The sequence below is a fragment of the Bufo bufo genome, chromosome 4 (genome assembly GCF_905171765.1).
Source record: "Bufo bufo chromosome 4, aBufBuf1.1, whole genome shotgun sequence".
Taxonomy (NCBI): Eukaryota; Metazoa; Chordata; class Amphibia; order Anura; family Bufonidae; genus Bufo; species Bufo bufo.
In genome coordinates, this window is record NC_053392.1 from 600,551,406 (window position 1) to 600,577,372 (window position 25,967).

General features: G+C 44.8%; 1 protein-coding gene and 1 long non-coding RNA gene across 2 annotated transcripts in view; both read right to left on the bottom strand.

The window, feature by feature from the left end:
• Positions 1-25,967, bottom strand: part of LOC120999334 (zinc finger protein 436-like) — a 580,871-nt gene that overhangs the window by 280,994 nt on the left and 273,910 nt on the right. The window lies entirely within an intron of this gene.
• Positions 62-3,040, bottom strand: LOC120999584. Its single transcript, XR_005778572.1, has 3 exons — positions 3,012-3,040; positions 2,330-2,355; positions 62-161 (listed from the first exon to the last, which is right to left on the bottom strand). It is a non-coding gene; the product is annotated as an uncharacterized LOC120999584 (long non-coding RNA).

Here is a 25,967-nt window from a genome sequence, read left to right on the forward strand (position 1 = left end):
TCGTCTGGACCTGCTGGGTAGAGCCAGAGGGGGGGGGGACTCAGCTCCTGATGCTCCAGGAGGCTCGGAAGGTGCTGGTCTGGGTCCAGGAAGAGTCTCCCGCTGGGCCGCTGTCGTCTCCTCCTCACAAGTGCTCAACAGTTGTGGAGCCGAATCATCACCTTCAGGGCCGATCCTACACGGGGTGCAGTGGGTGCCCCGCACCCCAGCGCTGTCACCCGAAAGGCGCCGAGCGAGCCGCCGGGACTTTTTTTTTTTTGACTTTTTATTTTATTTTATAATGCCCGCAGTGGCGTAGCTATAGGGGTCGCAGCGGTCGCAATTGCGACCGGGCCCCTTAGTCAGGGGGGCCCACAGGGCCCCCTCAAGCCAGGAGAACGCAGCCGCAGCTGAATAACTAAGATACAATTTACAGGGGGCGGAGCGGAGGCCGAGAGGAGAGGCCCTGTGTGACGCGCACTGTGCAGGGCAGCTGGGCAGGCGAAGTGAGGAGGAGGGGCCGGGGGAGCGGCTTCAATTGAGGTGCGACGCAGGACTTAGTCACGTACCTCACTGTGACCTCCTGCGTCGGATCTCGCGAGATGACGCGGCGCGGGAAGGCACAGTGAGTGAGGCATGATGACCGCCTGTACCAGGATGCCACAAGCTGTGAAGGAGAGAGAGGTAAGTATTAATTATTATTATTTTTTTATGTACCCTACGTTCTACCCTTATTGCAGAGGCACTGGGGGCACGAGAGGAGGACCACTGACAGTACTCAGTCAGTGGACATCATAGTATTAATAAGAGTGGAGACTGGAGAGACTACCATTATATTAATAATAAAGAGGGGGCTATTATATTAACAACGAGGGGGACATTATATTATTAATAAAGAGGGGGTCATTACATTAATAATAAAGAGGGGGCCACTACATTAATAACAAAGAGGGGGCCATTATATTAATAAAGAGGGGGCCACTACATTAATAACAAAGAGGGGGTCATTATATTAATAAAGAGGGGGCCATTATATTAATAACAAAGAGGGGGCCAATACATTATTATTAATATAATGGCCCCCTATTTATTATTAATATAATGTCCCCCTCTTTATTATTAATATAATGGCCCCCTCTTTATTATTAATGTAATGCCCCCTCTTTATTATTAATGTAATGGCCCCCTCTTTGTTATTAAAGAGGGGCCATTATATTAATAATAAAGTGGGGGCCATTACATTAATGATGAAGAGGGGGCCATTATAATATACAGGGGGAATAATATTATGAGGAATGGGGGACTACCTGTCTGGCTCTAGCACAGTATTGGGGGGCAGCAGGATGAGTTGTTGAGACCCCAGGAAGGAGAGGATGAGAGTAAAGTGAGGAACCTAAAAAATAATCTGTGAAACTCTGCAGAGACGAGAAGCGGCTGAAAGAAGGTGTCATGGCGGTCTTATCTCTGGATGAAGACGTTGAGAAAAGTGTACATCACAGGAGACGTCACTGGATGTAACAGGTATGGTGCGGCATTCTCCTGTAATAATATTACCCATGCACATATCTGTTTCTCGGTAGGGTAAGGGGTATATAGAATTTGACCCACACTGCCGCATCCGGCCCCAGACTTCAGGTAACACTGTGTTCTGAATTCTGGGGCCTAACTAAGGGGTATCAGGGGACATTATTATACAGGGGTAATATAACTTATATTACCCCTGTATAGTGTACCCTGATACCCCTTAGTTATATTACCCCCTGTATAATTTACCTGATACCCCTCAGTTATATTACCCCTGTATAATGTCCCCCATAACAGTGTGTGTTATCCACAGATCTCCCATAACAATGTGTCATCCACAGATCCCCCAAATTATTTTAAAAACCTGCTGTTTCTCTAGATGACCTTATGTTTATGGTAGTGGTAATAGAGTCTCAATGGTCTATAAAAGCAGCTACACTATTTTTACAGACCTTTGAGACTCTATTAACACTACTATTAACTATTAACATAAGGTCATCTAGACTAGAAAAAGCAGGTTTTTAAAATTCTTATTTTTCCCATTTAGGTGTTAGAGCAATCTAATTAAAGTTATGTTTTAACACCTAAAGAGAAAGAAAAAATAAATAAAAACCTACGGTTTCTCTAGATGACCTTATGTTGATAGTAGTGTTAATAGAGCTTCAATGCTTTGTAAAAATAGTGTAGCTGCTTTTATAGACCCTTCAGACTCTATTACCACTACATTGTAAAGGGGAGGAGTTAGTAAGATAACCACGCCCATGTGGGGGCGCCAGAAATATTTCTGCACCCAGGCGCCTGTGACCCTAGGATCGGCCCTGATCACCTTCCTCCTCTAGGTTGTCCTCCGTTCTACAAAATTTATAAAATACATATACATGATGATTAAAAATAATCCTTGCACATATTCCTGTCATGAGCTACACAAACTACATTTTTCACATAGTACTAACTGGCCCAACATATATAAGACATATGTGGTAATTGTGGTAGTATAGATATAGCAGGGATAACCCACACACTCTGAAATAGAATGTCTATACTCATCGTCTTATCTTTAACCAAAACAACTTGAAAAACTAACGCATTCCGCTTTTTTACACATTTAGTAGACATCTTATGTCCCCTAGAGCAGTGTTTCCCAACCAGTGTGCCTCCAGCTGTTGCAAAACTACACCTCCCAGTATGCCCGCACAGCCAAAGGCTGTCCGGGCATGCTGGGAGTTGTAGTTTTGCAACAGCTGGAGGCACACTGGTTGGGAAACACTGCCCTAGAGCATATGGGTTAACCCAGCTACATCAGTAACCTAAGTATCCAGACCATCAATCTTACTCCACTTGTCATTTAAATATGCTACTTTTGGTTAAGAAAGGAGCAATGTGAATGGTTGCTTTTGCCAACTATGACATTTCACATTGATTAATTCCAACCATTCACAGTACATTAAAATTCTACATACAGTGCGTATAGCTTCACATGTTGTGGACAGTGTGTAGAATGGACTTACGGACGCAGCTCCATGACGGTGCGCAGGAACATCAGCTGCTCCCGAAAGAGGTAGGGTCTTTTCTTGGGGGGACCAGCCCCGCTCCGCCCCGATTTTTCATTTCTTTGCTGAACTGGTCACGGCAGCTCCGCCAACGATTTTTGACCTCTTCAACTGGTAATACAAAGACAAGAAAGGAACATGTATCAATTTCTAAAGTAATAGGTACAAGCCCTATATACTAGGTACACTAACGTATAACAAGCCCTATATACTAGGTACACTAACGTATAACAAGCCCTATATACTAGGTACACTAATGTATAACAAGCCCTATATACTAGGTACACTAACGTATAACAAGCCCTATATACTAGGTACACTAACGTATAACAAGCCCTATATACTAGGTACACTAACGTATAACAAGCCCTATATACTAGGTACACTAACGTATAACAAGCCCTATATACTAGGTACACTAACGTATAACAAGCCCTATATACTAGGTACACTAACGTATAACAAGCCCTATATACTAGGTACACTAACGTATAACAAGCCCTATATACTAGGGAGGACAGCATGGATCAAACCTGTATATATTGTTTACTTACTTAAATTCTTTCGGCTTTGGCCTTTGGTTGTTTCCCATATGGGTCCAAACAGATCCTGGGTAACCTCCACCCAGGCAGCGTCCTTCTTATAACTGTCCTGGTACTCAGCACAACGAAGATCCTAGAGGCAAGGCCTGTCCTGCACCAGGACAATCAATTTTTCCACGTCCATGGCGCGTGGAGTTTTCAGCATTGTGTCGAATTTTGGCTCCGCAAGGGCTTGGAAATGCTGCAGCCAACCTCTCCCTCATGTGCTGCCACAAACCAGACGCTGACAGACACTAAGAAACTTCCTACTTCCTTGTACTTGTTTAGAATAGTTAGTCATCATAATTCTGTGGCTGCTGAATTTCGCTTGCCTTCTGTGAAAATTGATAGGTATTTTTTCATTGTTGCATAGGTCAACAGCTACTGTCAAGTGTTTTGGTTTTTGGGTTTTTTCTCCAGAGTCATGCCTTTTGGTCGTATTATTTTAAGACGTATGTCTTTGTCCATTGCTGGTTTTCGTAATCCTTGTCTGCATGTCCAGGTTTCTAGGGACGTTAAAGGGGTTATCCCATCATAATGATCACTGTTAAATCAGTTGATTTGACAGTGATCATTTTTGTAAATATACTTGATTAACAAATTCCCATCGTTTAAGATAAAATTCATTCCCACTTACCTTATTGTTGTGACTCGGTCTCCCCTGGTTACGGCCACCGCTCTTCTCCAGAATCCCGATGGTCGCGCTTGCTCAGAAGATTCCTTCTTTTCTCCCGGCCGGGCTGCTCGCTGTCCTGAACGCGCACGCTGCCGCGCATGCGCGACGGTGACTTCTTCCCGGCCAGAATAGTACAGAGCTGCGAACGCGCACGCCGACTCTGTACTATACTGGCCAGAAATAAGTCACATGGCGCATGCACGCCAGCGTGCGCGTTCAGTCCAGCGCGCGGCCCGGCCAGGAGAAGACTTCAATCAAGATGAAGCCCGCCCCCAGCCAGAATCCAGGAAGTGATCGACGCGGTGGCAGCAGGTAAGTATGAAAAGGCGAAGTGGGATAACCCCTTTAAGGAGGATTTAGTTGTATGTATGGAATTCTGATTTAGTTCCTCTGGATGAATTGTAGCTTTTCACAAATGCTTCTGTGGGCTTTGGAGCTTATTTCAAGGTCATTGGTGTGCAGCTAGATGGCATTCTGCCTGGGTGGCTAATGGTGTGGTTAGTAACCTTGTTTTGTTGGAATTTCTTTCCTGTGGTTGTTTCTTTGGCACTTTGGGGTTATTTTTTCTATGATAAATATTTATTTTTGCATATTGATAATAAGGGTCTGTTTGCTGTTAATTGTCTGTCTAAATGTGAGATGGTTGTTAATTTACTTTGTCATTTGTTATTATTGTGTTTAAACTTATATATTTGGATTAAAGCTGCTCATATCCCTGGTAAATGTAATGTGGTAGCTGATGCTTTATCACATTTTCAGTTTTCTAGGTTTTGAGAGTTTGCTCCTGGTGCCGTCCCGATGAGGAGCCTTGACCAGATCACCTTTGATTTTGATTTGGTCCTAGTCATGCGTTTATTGAAGCAAGACACTTTCTAGATAGGGGGCTCCACATTTCCTCTCCTGAATGGTCTTGTTTATTGGGACTTTAAAACACATATTTGGCCATATTAGATAAATAAAGCTAATCTTCACAGCAGCAATGTTGACAGGATATTGTCCTAGTGTTCTTCTGACTGTCTGGGTGTCCCAATGTCTCCATAGGTAGGGCGGGAGGGAGATGGGGGTGTATGTATTGGGGATCCATAGGGTAGCATTCTTTTATATTGTTTTTGTATTCCTTTATTTATTACAAAAATTTTATAAAGATTTATCTGACATAAAAAAAGAAGAGGCAACAAAACTCCACCACACCCTGCAGCCAGACAGTCAAGAAAGTCTCCCTGGTGAAGACTCATGAGAGGACTGCATTGGACTGCTCTGAGGAGGAGATTGAGGAGGAGACAGTATTGGCAGTAAGGGCAGCGACAGTGACAGTTTGGTCAAATACAGATCAGGGAATAGGGATTGGGGCCAAGTAGCTCACCATTATATATCACAGCCTGATAAAAGTATTAAAGAAGATGGGTCAGCATTACGGTTTGCATGTCGTGCATGCGACCTGAGAGCCAGAGGAGAAGGGTAGTGGTTGTGATGGCAATATAGAGAGGGGGCAATGTATGGTCAAAACCTCCCAAAGAGCTGTCAGGGCCAGATCTGATTATATTATGGTCAGTTATGGAACTGGTGACGCTGCTAATACTGTGGGCGCAGGTGCACAACATGCCAGACCTACACCAAGCTTGGCTTCCACTAGCTCTGTGTGAGCAACTCCCTTATGGAATTTTTTCAGATCAGGAGTTAATAAAAAACCAAGCTGGCTTAATTATAAGGGGTTCACAAGATGCGGGGGCAACACCAGTTTTCCGATACAAAGTTACATTAATTGTAACACTGCAGGAGTGGTATATATTATCCGGTGCACTGATTGTGATTTAATGTATATCGGGAGTACGATTCGAAAGTTTAAGAATCGACTCCTGGAGTATCTGAACTATATCAATAATCCGAATGCATTGAACATCTCCAATGCAGCGAGACATTTTGTACAGATGCATGCCCGTCAAGTAAAGAGTTTCAAAGCCTTTGCAATAGAGAGGGTATTTGCACCCACGAGAGGGGGTGACCATCGCAAGGAACTCCTCCTACGAGAGGCGTTCTGGATATTCAGACTCAATACCAGAGTTCCAACTGGTCTGAATCTGAAAAAAGAATTGATGTACATATATCAGTAATAGAAAGTAATAGAAATAGAAATAAAAATTGTATATATTTGTGCTCTAGTAAAAATAGAAATAAAATATTGATGCAATCCTCCAAGTCTGTAATCCACTGGAAGGTATCGGGTCATATTGGTTATGAAATTTATGTTTTTATATGTTATATGGAGTATGCTGTTCTCACTGTTCGGTTTCTCTCTTTCCCTTTCATTTGATCATGATGACGGGACTATATTTCCCCAGGGGTTAAATTGGATCCAGAGTTCCAGCACAAGGTGTAACACATTAATCCTGTGATTAGCAGGCTGAATGAAGGGTGTGATACATAGTGAGACAACCAATAGAGCAAATGCCCCCCCCACCTAGAATTTTTGGAGGGATGGATACTAAACTCATTTAAATTGTGGTGTCTCACTGTGTAACATTGTTACGACTAAGGGTCTAGTACCCGAAACGCGTCAACGCTTTGATTCTGTGTACCAAGTGGCTGTGTCTGCTGTCTATTCAATGTATCAATAAAGAAGAAGTTTTTAAAGAGGATCTCTATTTGAATCCGAGACCATTCCTTGTCAAGTTACTTGCGGCATACAACATTTAACTCGGCCTGGGCGATCCAGGTGGCATACAACATTTAACTCGGCCTGGGCGATCCAGGTAACACATAACATGTAACTCGGCCTGGGCGATCCAGGTAACAAGACAAATGACATAGCCGGTATCTGCAGTGGCTGAACCTGGGCGATCCAGGTGACATACAACATTTAACTCGGCCTGGGCGATCCAGGTGACATACAACATTTAACTTGGCCTGGGCGATCCAGGTGACATACAACATTTAACTCGGCCTGGGCGATCCAGGTAACAAGACAAAAACATAAAGTATAGTATCAGCCGTGGCTGAACCTGGACGGACAAGGTAACATGCGGCCTATGCACCTGAGAACACACGCCTGTGAGTGAGGTTGTGGCTCGTATATGAAGAGCCTCCGCCCCTCCCACAAATGCAGGCTGACTAATCAGCCTTACCAACTTGTTACAAAAAATTTATAAAGATTTATCTGACATAAAAAAAAAGAGGCAACAAAACTCCACCACACTCTGCAGCCAGACAGTCAAAAAAGTCTCCCTGTTGAAGACTCATGAGAGGACTGCTTTGGACTGCTCTGAGGAGGAGATTGAGGAGGAGACAGTATTGGCAGTAAGGGCAGCGACAGTGACAGTTTGGTCAAATACAGAGCAGGGAATAGGGATGGGGGCCAAGTAGCTCACCATTATATATCACAGCCTGATAAAAGTATCAAAGAAGATGGGTCAGCATTACGGTTTGCAGAGCCAGAGGAGAAGGGTAGTGGTTGTAATGGCAATATAGAGAGGGGGCAATGTATGGTCAAAACCTCCCAAAGAACTGTCAGGGCCAGATCTGATTATATTGTGGTCAGTTATGAAAGTGGTGACGCTGCTAATACTGTGGGCGCAGGTGCACAACATGCCAGACCTACACCAAGCTTGGCTTCCGCTAGCTCTGTGTGAGCAACTCCCTTATGGAATTTTTTCTCCATAAAGCTGGCATACAAAACCTCAGCCATATGCAAGATCTGCAGGATTAAAATAAGCCATTCGGCATAAGGCATTCATAAGCAAACTTAGGTACTAGAGCTCTATTGCAGCACATGAGGTGGCATCACTGGATCCCTTGGGAAAATACAATGGCCTGCATTCCCAATCAGAACAAGTCTGTTCTCCTTCTCCTGGTCCTCTTTGTGGCAACCAACCTGCATCCTCAAGCAATACAGTGTCCTTGTTATCATCATCAGCTAAGACTCCACCTGCTCCTTGACCTCTGCTCCACTGTAAGACATCCATTATGGAATGTGTGGCCATGAAAACACCTTTCTCAACCAGGTATTAGCTTGTCTACAAGCCAACTGGCTAAGTTGCTGGTGGTGCGGTTGCTTTCATACCATTTAGTAGTGCCTTGTACTCTCAATTTCTATTGTTGCTGTGTAGCAAGGTGCATGCCACAGTGGACACCTGGAGCAGCTATTACGGGCAGGGACAATGCATGTATTTCATATCCCACTGGGTCAACGTTTTTTGCAGTGAGGCAGCACCCCAGCATCAAGGCCAGGTCCTTTTGACCTTTATCAACTTCCTCTGCCACGTATACTTCACGATCCCCAACAGAAGCAAGGTACAGCATCACTCCCACCTACCCCTTCCTATCACATAGGTCAAGTAAGGTAATGCCATGCGGTGTTGGATCTGAACAGCCTCGCCCCACGACTCCAAATGGGCAAGGTGGTAAGGGACAAAGGCCGCAACATTGTGAGTAGCTCTGAATCTAGAGGAAATTAAACTCCCTGTATGGCGCATTAACCAAGTCATTGAACGTTTTTTAAGAAAGTACACTTGCTTGCGCAAGGTGCTGGCAATGTCCAGGAGACTTTCCTCACATTTCAACCATTCTTACATGGCAAGGAACACTCTCCTGGACTTGCAGCCACAGAACAGTCTGCGGCTACACTGCTTAATCCATGAATCTAAAGTCACTTAACCTTTAAACTCCCAGTGCCGTATGGTCTTTAAATTTGGCACCTGCTAGCGAGCACAAAGGGCATGATAGCAGGCGGGTCTCTGTTGTTTCAAACAGCAGAGGCCCCTGGTTAATGTCTGCGACCGACAATGCCGATTGCAGGCATTTACCCCTCAAGTGTGACTACAGCATCCAAACGCCGAAAAAGCTGTAAGCGTGGCGATCAAGGAAGTTGGTCCTCTGAGGAGACCCAGTGTATTAGAGCCGCAGGCCAATATAAGATAAAGGCAAATGGATCTTATACTGTGGAACTACAGCATATGCTAAAAGAAATCTAACTAGTGAATATCGTAGCCTCCTTAAGTGGCTAAAAAAAGTAAAAAATAAATAAATACATTTAAAACACCCCTTTCCCTAAAATAAAAAAAAATAAAAACATAAACAATAAAAAAATAAACATTATAGACATCACCGTGTCCGATAATGCCCATACCCTTACCAATTTTTTTTAAATAAAATGTGATCAAAAAGTCACACACACACTCCAAAATGGTATCAATAAAAACTGCAGATCATCCTGAAAAAAATTAGCCCCAAACACGCAATAATGGGCACAGGTCACTTTAACTGCATGGGGAATGCTGTAGGGACAAAACTATGCCAGAAGTGCATCTTTTTCCCAGTTCCACCCTGTTTCCAGTACATTGTATGCCATACTGAATGATGGCATTAGAAAGTACAACTTGTTCAGCAAAAAACAAGCCATCATACAGCTATGTGAACGGAATAAAAAGTTATGGATCTGGGAAGACAGGGAAGAAAAATGAAAATGCAAAAAGGAAAACAAAAAAAAAACAGACCCAAAGTGTTAATCACAAGTCACACACTTTAGGCAAAACACACTTGGGTTTAAAATACACTTGCATGCTCGCAATCTCGCTCTAAAGCTGTTTGTGTCCCCACAGCTGCAAACAGTCTAAATAATTTTTCCTCTGAATTGAAAGGTCCTCATTAAAAACCAATGCCAAAACCAAAACAGCCTTTCATGGCTAAAATCTTGCTGGTTTTAAATAGGTTACGCACCTTTTATGTTATTTGGTAGCCCCCTCTTCTAAGCAGACCTGCAAAGGGAAGCATACTTACCTGCCACCCGATGCTGGGTCCCGTCTCTTTTACTCCTTGGCCCCAGCTGCCTTGCTTGGGTCTCATGCTGTCAACATCCACTTTGACACTACTGCTTCTAATCGTTAGCCACAGCAGTGACCTGCTCATCTTGCATCACGTGGCCAATTGCCATGACCTAAGGGCAGCAGGTCGCTACTGCAGCCAGCTGTTGGCTGCTTCTTTATCAAAGCAGATGTTGACAGCGGAGACCTGAGCAAGGTAGCTGGTGCACAGGTACGTTTCCCTTTGCGGATCTTTCCAGGAAGTTCTAATGATAGTTTGCGATGACGTAAGGCTCATACCCACGAATGTAAGGTCTCAGTGCTCGTGGTGTGGACCTCAAATGGTGGTCCACAATGCACGGGCACTGGCCATGTGCACTCCGTGCTGCGGATAAGGACCCATTGACTTGAATAGGTCAGCGAACCGCAAAATACGACGAAAGATAGGACATATCTTATATTTTGCGGTGGGAAGGCATGGACCTCAAAGCCCATGGAAAAGATTCATAGTGTTTCTGTGGGCTTCTATCCATGCCTCAGATGCACAAATGATAGGACATGTCCTATCTGTCGCCATATTTTGAGGATCGCTGACCTATTCAAGTCAATCAGCCCGCACCCGCAGCACGGAGTGCACACAGCCAGTGCTTGTATATTGCATACACATCGTTTGCAATCCGCAATACAGGCACTGAGCCCTTCTGTTCGTGGGCATGAGCTCTTATTGTGAGTATTGTACGGATTGGTGGAAGACTATCCCAAGTCAAGCACGGAGCACTTGAAGTAGTGCATGGGATTCATACTGTGAATTGTAAAACACTTTTCTTAGCAATCAAATTATAGCCATGAGATGGAAGGAAAGAGACTCCTTTGCTTGGCTCAGTGGTGCAATACGGTTAATATTAAAGGATCATTTTCAAAATCAGAAAAGGGGTCATTTCCTTACAGCACTATGACAGTTTTTGCTATAAAGAAAGTCGCAAGACCCTGTTTTGCAACTTTTTGTTATCACACAGGTGTTTTTACACCATTCTCAGGGAATGGCAGGGTCCGCCTAATCAGTCTCGGTACATCACAAAAATGTATGCAATTTTCAGGTGTAAAAGTTGTTGAAAAATTACTCCACTCATGGAGTGGCGTAGAATTTCACTCCTGGTGCACACTGCCAGAAGATGTGCCTAATTTATGATGAGGCGCACGCCTCGTCATAAATTAGGCACATCCTCCAGCAGCACAAGAGCTATCGAAGACCAGAGTAAAAAGTCTTTCTTTAACGGCATCCTTAACCCCTCGAACGTTCCAGCTCAAAAAATTCACAGGGCTTCTGTTGTTGGGGAAAAAAAATCTTTCAATAAAAATAATCTGATAAAAAAAAAAAAAGTCTTTCTTTGATAAATAATCTTCAAAGTGTCCTAAAAAAATTCCACAAAGTCTGGGATCTATGGTGGAAGTCTCCCCTCACCATTTGCACACACAGTGAATACCAGCTCTTCCTTAACTCCGTAGGTTCTGGGGACATACCTTATCATTTAAAGAATGAAGAGACATAGGCCCAAAATACAGATATTTATTAACATATGGTAACAACATGTTTCACACAGTTATATAAAGTATAAAGCAATCATGTGACGGTTCCCCTGATTACAGCGCAGGGTCATTTACTTTGTTTCATGCAGTAGTTTTTCTTAATATCACTCAGGACCCGAGAGTGCGTGCATTAGATTTACTGGACTCTACAGTAGAGCTCTGGTTCCGATTGTAAGAAAACTAAATTAGGAAAAAAACCTGCGAGGCCTCTCGGATAGGGCAGCAATTAATCGATAACACATTGCCTTCAGCAGAAAATATTCTCTGCACATGTGGATATTTAGGTGTGTTATCTGGATTTTATGTTTAGATAACAGACATTTATTGCCATTACATATATTTCTTAGGCTGCCCATACACGATGCTTGTACAGGTGCCGGCCAGCAATTACTGTGCGTCCCGGCAATTAGTGGTGCGCTGTACGCAGACCCCACTGTCAGGGCCTCATCATGTATGGGAAGCTCTAATCGTCATTCAGTGCTCATAACAGATTTCACTTACTGATGACAAGTGACTTTACACTGCCACAAATAATGTTATTCTCTGACCTGTTACAAAGGTACCAGAAATATACTGTAGTGAAGGTAATCTTCTAGTGTCTGTAGTTGTGACTTATCCCCTCACTCCTCTTCCTCATCTGTGACATGTGACCAACACTCTGACTTTCCAAATAACACAGCATCTTATGTGTGAATAGGAAGCCAGTTTCTCCATGTATCCTATGGGAGTCTCAATGTCCGTCTCATAGGAATAAATAGAGAAGTTACTGACTTCCTGTCTTGTGTCAGTTGCAGATCAGAGTGCTGGTCATATGACACAGCTGAGGAGCAGAAGGGAGGTTATAACTCACAAATACTATCACTGGTAAGGAGATTACCATTTACTACAGTTTACATCATGAACCTTTCTAACAGGTCAGAGAAAAATTTTCCCTACATCCTATGACAGCACCAGGAGAGAGGATCCGCCTCCCAGGACAGGAAACCCACAGGTATAAAAGACAAAACAGGAGTAGCCTCTCCACATCAGTGGTTTCCTGTTCTGGGTAGGACAACCTGCAGGTTTTTTAATCTGGAAAGAAGGTAAGCGAGTAGTTTCTCCCTGTAGAAAAAAGGCTTGCTGGGCAGAGGTGTGCGCCGTGTGATGTCCCTGCCACACACACCTCGAAGATAATAAGAGGAGCAGCAGAAGGTGCTTACTATGATGTCTGCGGCGTGCGGAAGCAGCGCTAGTCACATAAGCGATGTTTCTCATGTTTTCAGCTTCTAGCCTTCCTGGCCGGCAAGTCTGTGAACGGGGAAGAGGGGGGCCCAGCACTTCTTTCAATGAAGAAATAACATCCTGGGGTGCTCTGTATGAAACAGGAAGCGCAGTGGATACTCTCCCTGGCATCTCCTGCACGTGCTAGAAAAAGTTCTTTAGCCCAGTCAAGTCTGTCTCATGATCTTTGCAGGGTCCTTACAGATCCAAGGCTACAGAGGTGTTTCCCAGCATGGAGAGTTCTGGTGATGCCCAGAAAGACCCAGTTACCCCTATGCCTGTGGTATGTCTGAGAGTATGGGTTGTTTCTTCTTCTCTTAATGATTTTATGTTGATTCATGGTTTATGTGTACCTTTTAGGATAAGCCCATGAAAACTACGGCTATAACTCGCCTCAAGGAATGTGGGCTTTGTAAAGTGAAGTTAACCCCTTACTTTACCAAAGCGTTATGTAAAACTTGCATTGAAAATACTGATGCAGAGGAATCCCCGGCTATGTTCAAATGTATGAAGAAATTCATTAGGTAAGAGGTTAATAGCGCTTTATTGTCTAAGAAAGACAATAAGAAAGACACTGCTACCATAGGTGTAAATGTTCTAGAGATAATTACTCTGTGACACTACATTATTCCGATATCTTCAGTTCTGAGGAACTTGAGGAATTTCTGGAAAGCGGTGAAGTAGATTCAGCTTCGTCTTCCTCTGATGAAGATAAGGGACGGCAAGGCAAAAGTAATAGTCATAGCCCCCTTTTTGTCCCCATCGGGCTTGGTTTCCTTGGCTGTAGCAGATCCGTGAGTCCTTCCAGAGATTCCAGATCTTCTTATGCAGGGCCCCATTGTTCACCCTCAAGGGACTCCACTTGGCTTGGCTTGGCTTTTGAATGGAGCTCGCTGGTAGACAGGGGTTTATCAGACTTAGTCGTTTTAACCTTGTTGAGGAGTAGAAAGCCAGTTACTTCTAAGATTTATGCAAGAACTTGGTTGGCATTCTTTAGTTTTTTGGGTATTTGTCCATCTACCTTGTGTCAGCTTGATCTCCCTAGGATTTTAGAGTTCCTTCAGGGGGGTGTAGATAAAGGACTAGCATTGAGCACTCTGAAAGTGCAAGTGGCCGCTCTAAATGTTCTGTTTGACTACAAATTAGCTTGCCATTCTTGGATTATTAGATTCTGTAAATCAGTGTCTAGGGGTCTGCCTTCTAGATGCTTTAAGACCCCTTCTTGGGATCTCAACATTGTATTGCAAGCTTTAGTTAAACATCCGTTTGAACCCATAGATGACCTGTCGATTAAGATGCTGACTCTGAAATGTGTATTTCTGGTAGCCATCACTTCAACTAGAAGGACAGGGGAATATTGATGGATGAACATCGGCCGGGACATTTCGCGAACGCGCGTTCGCAATCAAATATTCACAAATCACGCGTTCGCGGCGGGCCCCATTCACTTTAATGACAGGCAAACCTGAAAAACCTTCAGGTCATATTTGCAGCCACCAAATACTTACTAGAAGTGCACAAATAGTCCCACAACATGGACAGTGACATACCGGAGGGGGATCAACAGCAAAAATTCACACAAAAAATATGTATTTTAATCAGGGGCCATTTTTATGTGTCTTAAAGGGAAACTCTCAAAAATGTGCCCTGCTGGAGTCTAGAAAATTTATATTTTAGGCCATGGGAGTACAGGCCCCAAAAATTAGGCATTCACCTGACAGAAAAGAACAAGTGATTATGTGGCTGGAGGTATATTAGACGGTCAGTGGATAACAATTTTACTGTAGGCCAGTACAGGCCCCAAAAATTAGGCATTCACCTGACAGAAAAGAACAAGTGATTATGTGGCTGGAGGTACATTAGACGGTCACTGAATAACAATATTACTGTAGGCCAGTGGAGTACAGGCCTCAAAAATTAGGCATTCACCTGACAGAAAAGAACAAGTGATTATGTGGCTGGAGGTATATTAGATGGTCAGTGGATAACAATTTTACTGTAGGCCAGTACAGACCCCAAACATTAGGCATTCACCTGACAGAAAATAACAAATGATTATGTGGCTGGAGGTACATTAGGCGGTCACTGAATAACAATTTTACTGTAGGCCAGTGGAGTACAGGCCCCAAAAATTAGGCATTCATCTGACAGAAAAGAACAAGTGATTATGTGGCTGGAGATATATTAGACCAGTGTTTCCCAACCAGTGTGCCTCCAGCTGTTGCAAAACTACACCTCTCAGCATGCCCGCACAGCCAAAGACTGTCCGGGCATGCTGGGAGTTGTAGTTTTGCAACAGCTGGAGGCACACTGGTTGGGAAACACTGTATTAGACGGTCAGTGGATAACAATTTACTGTAGGCCAGTACAGGCCTCAAAAATTAGGCATTCACCTGACAGAAAAGAACTTGTGATGATGTGGCTGGAGGTACATTAGGCGGTCAGTTGATAAATATTTTACTGTAGGCCACTGGAGTAGAGGCCCCAAAAATTAGGCATTCACCTGACAGAAAAGGCCTTTTATGCCGCTGTATATACATAAGACAAGGACCATTCTTTGTTCTGGGTGGTGGCGGATATGTGTGGGCTAGCATGATGAAATTCAATTACACGTGGTCATCACAGGTGTTGAATTCCTCCGAGATCCATGCCTCATTCATTTTTATCGGTCACGATCCCCCCTGCTGCGCTGAACGTGCTTTCGGACAGGACACTCGACGAAGGGCAAGCCAAGAGTTCCATGGCAAATTGTGCCAGCTCTAGCCATAGGTCAAGCCTGCACACCCAGCAGTCCAGGGGTTCCTCGCCTCTTAGAGCGTCCACATCGGCTGTTAACCCGATGTAGTCGGATACCTGTCGGTTTAGGCGTTCCCTGAGGCTGGATCCGGAGGGCGGCTCTCGATGGGTTGGCTGCAAGAATGATCTCATATCCGAAGTAACCAGCACATCTTCAAACCATCCTCTTCTTGCAGGCACGGAAGGATTGGTACCCGCACCTGTTTCGCTGTGGGTGGAAATTCCTCTGCTAGCGCCCACAACAGCATAATGCAGCATATCTCGCAGCAAGGCCTGGAAATGCTGCATTCTGACAGCCCTCTGTGATGCTGGTAACATGTCAGTCATTTTGTGTTTGTACCGGGGGTCTAAGTACATTGCCACCCAGTACTGGTCCTTGCCCGTTATGCTTTTTATACGGGGGTCCCTCTTTAACACTGGAGCATGAAGGCCCCCATTTTCACTAAATTGGAAACGGTGAAACGCCCTGGCTCCTGCTTATCGCCCAGGAGAATATTGTCCTCGGTCTCCTCCCCCCATCCACGGACAACACCAGTGATACCCGAAAAGTTTAGGACCAGTGTGGCTCTTGGCTTCCAGGCACAACAGCCGCAGCACAGCATGGCAACTTCTCAGATGGCACGTCGAATAGGTTCTGGGGAGCTTGGGGGGTGCAGCAGAAGAGGCGGTAGCAGTGGAAAAGGAGGAGTCAGCCGAAGAGGAGATGGAGGAGGAGAAGAAGAGGCAGGCCTGCATGCAATCCTTGGCGGTAACACCAAATCCACACGGGTGCCACGGGTTACATGCTTGACGGCCGTCAGAAGGTTCACCCAGTGGGAAGTAAAAGTTATGTACCTTTCCTGCCCATGTTTGCTAGACCACGTGTTTGTGGTCAGATGTATCTTGGCACCAACACCAGAGATATACAGAATGCCAGAGATATACAGTGCTGCCCATAATTATTCATACCCCTGGCAAATTTTGACTTAAAACTTAAAATTACTTTTATTCAACTAGCAAGTAATTTTTTGACGGGAAATGACATAGGTGTCTCCCAAAAGTTAATAAGATGATGTACAAGAGGCATTATTGTGGAAAAAAACAAACATTTCTCAGCTTTTATTTACATTTGAGCAAAAAGTGTCCAGTCCAAAATTATTCATACCCTTCTCAATAATCAATAGAAAAGGCTTTATTGGCTATTATAGCAATCAAATGCTTCTTGTAATTGCAGACCAGATTTTTGCATGTCTTCCCAGGTATTTTTGCCCATTCATCTTTAGCAATGAGCTCCAAATCTTTCAAGTTGCAGGGTCTTCTTGCCATCACCCTGATCTTTAGCTCCCTCCACAGATTCTCAATTGGATTCAAGTCTGGACTCTGGCTGGGCCACTCCAAAACATTAATGTTGTTGTCTGCTAACCATTTCTTCACCACTTTTGCTGTGTGTTTTGGGTCATTGTGATGCTGAAATGTCCACTGGTGCCCAAGGCCAAGTTTCTCTGCAGACTGCCGGATGTTGTCGTTGAGAATCTTCATGTATTGCTCTTTTTTCATGGTGCCGTTTACTGTGATTAGGTTCCCTGGTCCATTGGCTGAAGAACACCCCCAAAGCATTAGGTTTCCACCACCGTGTTTGACAGTGGGGATGGTGTTCTTTGGGTTTAAGGCTTCTCCTTTTTTTACGCCAAATGAATGAAACATCATTGTGACCAAACAATTTTTGTTTCATCTGACCATAACACAGAAGAACAGAAGTCTTCTTCTTTGTCTTCTCTGTCCAGATGAGCTTTTGCAAAAGGTCAAAAAATTACTTGCTGGTTGAATAAAAGTAACTTTAAGTCAAAATTTGCCAGGGGTATGAACAATTATGGGCAGCACTGTATAAACTTGCCGCTGAATGTGGCCATATAGTTCAGGGATACCCTTCTGGGAGAAATATTTCCTTCCGGGGACCTTCCATTGCGGTGTGCCAATGGCCACAAATTTTCTAAAGTCCACCAATTTATATGGCAGTAGTTGGCGGACTAGCAGTTCCGACAAGCCAGCGGTCAGCCGTTAGGCTATACAGCGTCATCAACTTTTTACGCTCAAACATTTGGGCCACGGAAGCCTGCCTTCTGCCAGATGAACGTGACAACGGCACGGTGGAAGGTGGAGTGGAGGACAAATGGGAGGAGAGAGGAGAAGAGGCAGGACGTGGAGCGCCAGGAGTGGGTTCTGACGGTGTTGCTCCCACTGGGCTCGGTGATGGGAGGTCAGGTGCCTTCTTAAGGCGGTTGTCCCTAGGTGAGTGTTGGGCTTATCGCGACTTATACGTTGACAGCACAGGCTGCAGATGGCAACACTATTGTCAGCAGCTGACACTTTAAAAAAAAGCCCACACTGCGGATAACTGTAAGCTGTCCGAGCATGCTGGGGGGTGTAGTTTTGCAACAGCTGGAGGGCCGCAGGTTGAACATCCCTGCTTTATAATTTCACTGATGTACAATTAGAGCTAACATCTTGAACATGAAAATGACTTCATCCCTGTGGGAATTCTCTGATATTTGATAAGACTTGATTTAATTCTATTACATTTTCCACATTCTGAACACCAAAACACGTTTTTCCTGTGTAAATTATCCTGTGTCTAACAAGATCTGCTTTTTGAATCAGATATCTCTTTATTATCAGTTTTCAGACTTTTTAACATCATTATGACATACTTTGTTGACAAAAAGCATGTCCATTGTCAGACATATACAATAGACACAGTGCAAAACATATGGCTACAAAGATAAGTCATACATGCATAAAGTCATACAGTATAGACATCTTTAAGGTAATCAATAAAACCACCCATTAACAAGTAACCCCCTTAACCCCTCCCTCCGCCCCAGACCCTACAAAAGCAGGACACATTTACATCAACCTCCCTTCATCTCCACTCCTGGGGTATCGGCACCGCAATACTCATTAGTAAACTATCACCCAGCTCCATTTTCCAATCACCTATATACCCATAGAGTATCTCCACCAAGCATCCATATCCACATTCAGCCATAACCCAATTCCATTTAAGTCGATCAGCAACCAGTTTTGGCATACACACATCACACATACCACCTAGTGTTGATCACGAATATTCGAATTGCGAATTTTAATCGCGAATATCGGCACTTCGAGAATTCGCGAATATTTAGAATATCGCTAAATATATTCGTAATCGCGAATATTCGATTTTTTTTTAAATACCAGTTCATGCGAATTTTTATGCGAAAATTTTATGCGGATTTTATGCGAATTTTCGCAATCAAGAAAATAATGCCTGGAGATCATGAATTCGCGAATTTTCGAATATATGGCGAATATTCGCCCAAATATTCGCGAAATATCGCGAATTCGAATATTGCCCCTGCCGCTCATCACTAATACCACCCACTGTGGACTCCCCCCCCCCCCTTCTCATATATACTTCGGAATCATATGTAACTTCCACACTCAATACACTCACCTAGCACACAGAAAACTTCTTGTAAGCGCCAACCAAGGACTACAGCATCCAGAGTTATCAATCCAGCTTCCCCATATCGCCTCAAATTTGGACAGATTCTTCCTTTTTTGGTAAACTCCCCTTTCTAGGCGAATCACCATGTTTAGTCTAGCAACGTATTCAGAGATATCTGGAGGTACTGATTGGATCCATTTTGCCGCTAACGTTTTCCTTGCCTGGTATAGCATTCTCCCTATTCCAGTGGCTATAACAGATTGCAAGTTATCCTCTGGTATTATGCCTAATAGGCACAGCTTAGGGTCTAGAGTAAGATTAGCACTATATACCTTGTTTACAAGGTGTATTACAGCCTTCCAATAAGATGTCAGTGAAGGGCATGCCCACAACATATGAAGTAGATCAGCCTCAGCACTTCCACACTTTGGACAAGCCGGACTATCTCTACAACCTATTTTATGTAAAAACACAGGGGTCTTGTACACCCTATGTATTAAGTACAGATGGGATAGACTCACTAAGAGATAAATTACGGGTGAGGTCTAACACCTCCACCCATTGCTCGTCTGTGAGTTCACCCACATCTCTTTCCCAATGTTGTCTGCTTTTAAGGGGTACCCTTTAAGAAAATCCTCTAACAAGGCTTGATATACCATGGAGATCGCTCCCTTTACTGGTCCTGCATTAACCGCCGTGCTTAACGTCTGATTGGACACAAACGTCACCGGGGCTATTTTGGATTGAGCTTCCAATGCATGCCTAAGCTGCAGATACCTATAGAACTGCGAAGAGGGCAGCCCAAATTCAGAACACAGCTGCTGGTATTGCTTTAAAATCCCACTAGAATAAATATGGCCTAAGTTCCATATTCCTTTATTATTCCACTGGGAGAATCCATTCAGGCCACCCAATTCATAGAGCTCAGAATTGTTCCATAGAGGTGAGATATTCATTAATCCCGTTATTCCTAAAATAGTTTTTGCCTTGCCCCATACTTTCCTCATGAGTTGTAGAGTTGGAATACGCCCCATTACTCCTTTTATCTCTCCTTCTATAGATGCTAACGGGGGAGACCTATTCGATGCCCATCCCATCAGCCAACCATTTTTCCCTCCCAAGTCACCTAATACTCCCCACCCCTTGAAATGCTGTAGTTGGCTGACAAAAAATAAAGTATAGGATTAGGTAAAGCCAACCCACCTGCATCTTTATTCCTCTGTAAAATTTTGTATCTGATCCTGCCTCTATTATTTTTCCATATAAAGAACCGAAACTGTTGTTGTATCTTATGAAAATAATGCGCAGGGATCCATATAGGGGAGTTGTGCAAAATATTTAGCAGAAGATCTGCTTTTTGATTAACACGTTCACCAAATTCTGAACATTAAAATGGCTTCTTCCCTGTGTGAATTTTCTGATGTTTAACTAGATCTGATTTCCGATTAAAGCATTTTTCACATTCTGAACAAGAATATGGCTTCTTTCTTATATGAATTCTCTGATGTCTAACAAGATCTGATTTCTGATTAAAACATTTCCCACATTCTGAGCATGAAAATGGCTTCTCCCCTGTGTGAATTCTCTCATGCATAACAAGTCGTGATTTACGGCTAAAACATTTTTCACAAGTTGAGCATGAAAATGGCTTCTCCCCTGTGTGACTTCTCTCATGATTAACAAGATGTAATTTACGGCTAAAACTATTTCCACATTCTGAACATGAATATGGCTTCTCCCCTGTGTGAATTCTTTCATGCATAACAAGATGTGATTTATGGCTAAAACATTTTTCACATGTTGAACATGAAAATGGCTTCTCCCCTGTGTGAATTCTCTCATGTCTAACAAGTTGTGATTTATGGTTAAAACGTTTTTCACATTCTGAGCATGAATATGGCTGCTCCCCTGTGTGAATTTTCTGATGTATAACAAGATGTGATTTATAGTTAAAACGTTTTTCACATTCTGAGCATGAAAATGGCTTTACTCCTGTGTGAATTCTGTCATGTATAACAAGATCAGATTTTTGGTTAAACCGTTTTTCACATATTGAACATGTAAATTGCTTCTCCCCTGAGTGAATTGTCTGATGTTTAACCAGATCCAATTTATAGTTAAAAAATCTCCCACATTCTGAGCATGAAAATGGCTGCAACCCTGTGTGAATTCTCTCATGTATAACAAGATGTGATTTATGGTTGAAACGTTTCCCACATTCTGAGCATGAAAATGGCTTCTCCCCTGTGTGAATTCTTTCATGTATAACAAGAGCTGATTTCTGTTTAAAACATTTTTCACATTCTGAACACGAATATGGCTTCTCCCCTGTGTGAATTCTCTGATGTTTAACAAGACTTGATTTATAGTTAAAACGTCTACCACATTCTAAACATGAATATGGCTTCTCCCCTGTGTGAATTCTCTCATGTGTAACCAGATCGTTTTTAAAGGTAAAACATTTTCCACATTCTGAGCATGAAAACAGCTTCTCCCCTGTGTGAATTCTCTGATGTTTAACGAGAGTTGATTTATAGTTAAAACATCTCCCACATTCTAAGCATGAAAATGGCTTCTCCCCTGTGTGAATTCTCTGATGTGCAATAAGATGTGATTTACAGTTAAAACATTTCCCACATTCCGAGCATAAAAAGGTCTTCTTTCCTGGGTGAGTACTTTGATGATGAACACTTCTTCTGTGACTTTTATTTTGCTCAACAGTCTGTGATAAATCAGAAGATTGAAATCCATCCAAAGGATCAGATGATAGATCTTTTGTGTTAAAGGCTGAGGATCCATCTGGGATAATGGCATGCTCTTCATGTGTATCTTCTACAACACCACATTCATCTGTTTTAAAATCTGATGAAATCACATGTTTCTCTGAGCTCCTGGTACACATATCTGCCAAAAATAAATCTGGTTTTTAGAATTTTTAAATACTATAACCTTAAGTTTATATTAATATTTTATAACATTTCTATATAAAAAAAAAAATGCAAATTACAAGTCATGGAGCAAAATGTAATTATCAACTGACTATGGGAAAACAGAACACAATCTAACAGTAGACCAGTAGCCTGGACCAGTAGATGATTATGTTAGGTCACTAGGCTGTTCTCTTGTATTTTCCTTCAATTGTGCTGAAGCCATCATCCTCATAGGTTCATATTTCAGTGTCTCCATTGCTCCTCTTTTCTAGTGAAATGCTCAGTGGAGAATCATGAAGGGATCTGTGAGTCACTGCTATTAGGTGGTGTCCGTCTCACACACTGACGGCTACATGCACTTTAGCATAGAACACACCAGAGGAGAGGAGCAGTATGGTCATGTACAAAGAAGTCAAGGTTTTGGAACAAGTGTAACCAGTGTCGGGCTGGGGTACACTGGGCCCACCAGAGAAACTGATACTGAAAGCCCACCTTCTGTCTCACAGATATAGTCAATATATTATTGTACATATATCATATACATATAAACAGGGCTTTTTTTCTGGCGGAACACACCAGAACGGCGTTCCGCCACCTTTTGACATCGCAGCCTGCGATGTATCAGCGGGGAGGGACTGGGAGGAGGAGCTGGGGGCCGGTGCGTTCACTGTGCTCCGGCCCCCAGCTCCAGTACAGTTATAGAATGTGTAAAATTAATAATGATTCTATTCATGAGGCCCCCTCTGTAGTAGAACATTCAATATATCCATCCTACTCACAGGGCTGTTATCGTAATCCAGGCCGGGCGGGCAGACGAGCGGCAGCGTCACTGACTGACGTCACGTGCCAGTGCCCGGCCTACTTTATGAATGAAGCAGGCGGCGCTGCCGCTCGTCTGCCCGCCCGGCCTGGATTACGATAACAGCCCTGTGAGTAGGATGGATATATTGAATGTTCTACTACAGAGGGGGCCTCATGAATAGAATCATTATTAATTTCACAAATTTATAACTGTACTGGAGCGGCAATGGGGGGGGGGGGGGTCTGTGGATGGCACTGTTATGGGGTGGGGGTGCTGTGGATGGCACTGTTAAGGGGGGGTCTGTGGATGGCACTGTTATGGGGTGGGGGGGGTGTCTGTGGATGGCACTGTTATGGGGTGGGGGGGCTGTGGATGGCACTGTTATGGGGGGGGGGGGCTGTGGATGGCACTGTTAAGGGGGGGCTGTGGATGGCACTGTTAAGGGGGGGTCTGTGGATGGCACTGTTAAGGGGGGGGGGTCTGTGGATGGCACTGTTATGGGGTCTGTGGGTGGCACTGTTATGGGGTGGGGGGGGTCTGTGGATGGCACTGTTATGGGGTGGGGGGGGGTCTGTGGATGGCACTGTTATGGGGTGGGGGGGGGTCTGTGGATGGCACTGTTATGGGGTGGGGGGGGTCTGTGGATGGCACTGTTAAGGGGGGGTCTGTGGATGGCACTGTTATGGGGTGGGGGGGTGTCTGTGGATGGCACTGTTATGGGGTGGGGGGGGGCTGTGGATGGCACTGTTATGGGGTGGGGGATGTCTGTGGATGGCACTGTTATGGGGTGGGGGGGTGTCTGTGGATGGCACTGTTATGGGGTGGGGGGGTCTGTGGATGGCACTGTTATGGGGTGGGGGGTCTGTGGATGGCACTGTTATGGGGTGGGGGGGTCTGTGGATGGCACTGTTATGGGGTGGGGGGGGTCTGTGGATGGCACTGTTATGGGGTGGGGGGGTCTGTGGATGGCACTGTTATGGGGTGGGGGGGGTCTGTGGATGGCACTGTTATGGGGTGGGGGGGTCTGTGGATGGCACTGTTATGGGGTGGGGGGTCTGTGGATGGCACTGTTATGGGGTGGGGGGGGTCTGTGGATGGCACTGTTATGGGGTGGGGGGGGGGTCTGTGGATGGCACTGTTAAGGGGGGGTCTGTGGATGGCACTGTTAAGGGGGGGGGGGGTCTGTGGATGGCACTGTTATGGGGTCTGTGGGTGCACTGTTATGGGGTGGGGGGGTCTGTGGATGGCACTGTTATGGGGTGGGGGGGGTCTGTGGATGGCACTGTTATGGGGTGGGGGGGTCTGTGGATGGCACTGTTATGGGGTGGGGGGGGTCTGTGGATGGCACTGTTAAGGGGGGGTCTGTGGATGGCACTGTTATGGGGTGGGGGGGTGTCTGTGGATGGCACTGTTATGGGGTGGGGGGGGGGGCTGTGGATGGCACTGTTATGGGGTGGGGGATGTCTGTGGATGGCACTGTTATGGGGGGGGGGGGTGTCTGTGGATGGCACTGTTATGGGGTGGGGGGGTCTGTGGATGGCACTGTTATGGGGTGGGGGGTCTGTGGATGGCACTGTTATGGGGTGGGGGGGTCTGTGGATGGCACTGTTATGGGGTGGGGGGGGGTCTGTGGATGGCACGGTTATGCGGTGGGGGTCTGTGGATGGCACTGTTATGGGGTGGGGGGGTCTGTGGATGGCACTGTTATGGGGTGGGGGGGTCTGTGGATGGCACTGTTATGGGGTGGGGGGGGTCTGTGGATGGCACTGTTATGGGGTGGGGGGGGTCTGTGGATGGCACTGTTATGGGGTGGGGGGGTCTGTGGATGGCACTGTTATAGGATGGGGGGGGTCTGTGGATGGCACTGTTATAGGATGGGGGATCTGTGGATGCCATCCCCAGATCCTCCACCCCATAACAGTGCCATCCCCAGATCCCCCATTAACAGTGCCATCCCCATCTGGGGGGTTTCTTTGCTGGGCTGGACATTTATAGCCCCCCCCCCCCCCATTTTACTTGCATCCCTGTTCTCTAAAGGGGCGGTCTTAGGGGTGTGTAGGGGGCGGTCCTAGGGTTGGGTAGGGGCGTGGCCAGAGGAGGGGGGGGTGAGTTCCACCACCTTTTCTCTGAGAAAAAAAGCCCTGCATATAAATAATACTGGCATGTATGAGACAGGCTCCATAGAAGTCTTGATTTCATCCTCAGCATCAGAGGAGTGTACGCATATACACGGAGAGGATTTGTGCATATATTGTGGAGCCAAGGGATACTACATGTGTACCTATGCCTCAAGGCGGGAAACTCCAGCTCCTAGCGTCAATTGGAGAGACAACCCATATCCAGGGTTAACTCTTCCTGTGTCTCTGTCTTGTGGTGAAACTTGATTGCCCATGCAGACCTTACTGGCCTCTGTCTTAGTAGGAAACTTGCTACATCATGCCCTGGTGATCCCATAATGCATACCCACTATCGCCTAGAGCAGTGTTTGGTGGCGACATCTGTCAATAGGATGGTACTCTCAGAATCTATACAGTACCTCATTGTGCCTATAGATCTTTAAGTGGAATACTTCACACAGAGAAGATCTCATTTTATGTCCTGCCCGTTTTCTACCAGCCATATTCTGCTGAGAGTGTCCTGGCTTTGTTTCACAGTCAGCTCCTAGACTAGAACTCGGGCCAGATTCCACTTTGAGGTCCTGCCTGTCACTCTTGCTGCCTGGATTCTGTACAGTCTGCCTGAGCTCCTCAAATTCCTCAATGTCTTCATGGGCCACCTGCAGGCTACAATATCTACACTGATGTCTTTAACAAAAAGGAGAGAAAGAGTTGGTCGGCACTCCTAGTCGCTAAAGGTGGTGCACAGTGGTTAATAGTATTCGAAGTCAGATATAGTAAACCACAGCACTCAGTTGTATTGCAAAATAAGGAAGACACTTTATTCCATCCAAAATTAATAAAAAGCCATTGGCAAACCTTTTGGTCTAACCTAGTCCTTGTTCAGGGCCTGTTGCATACA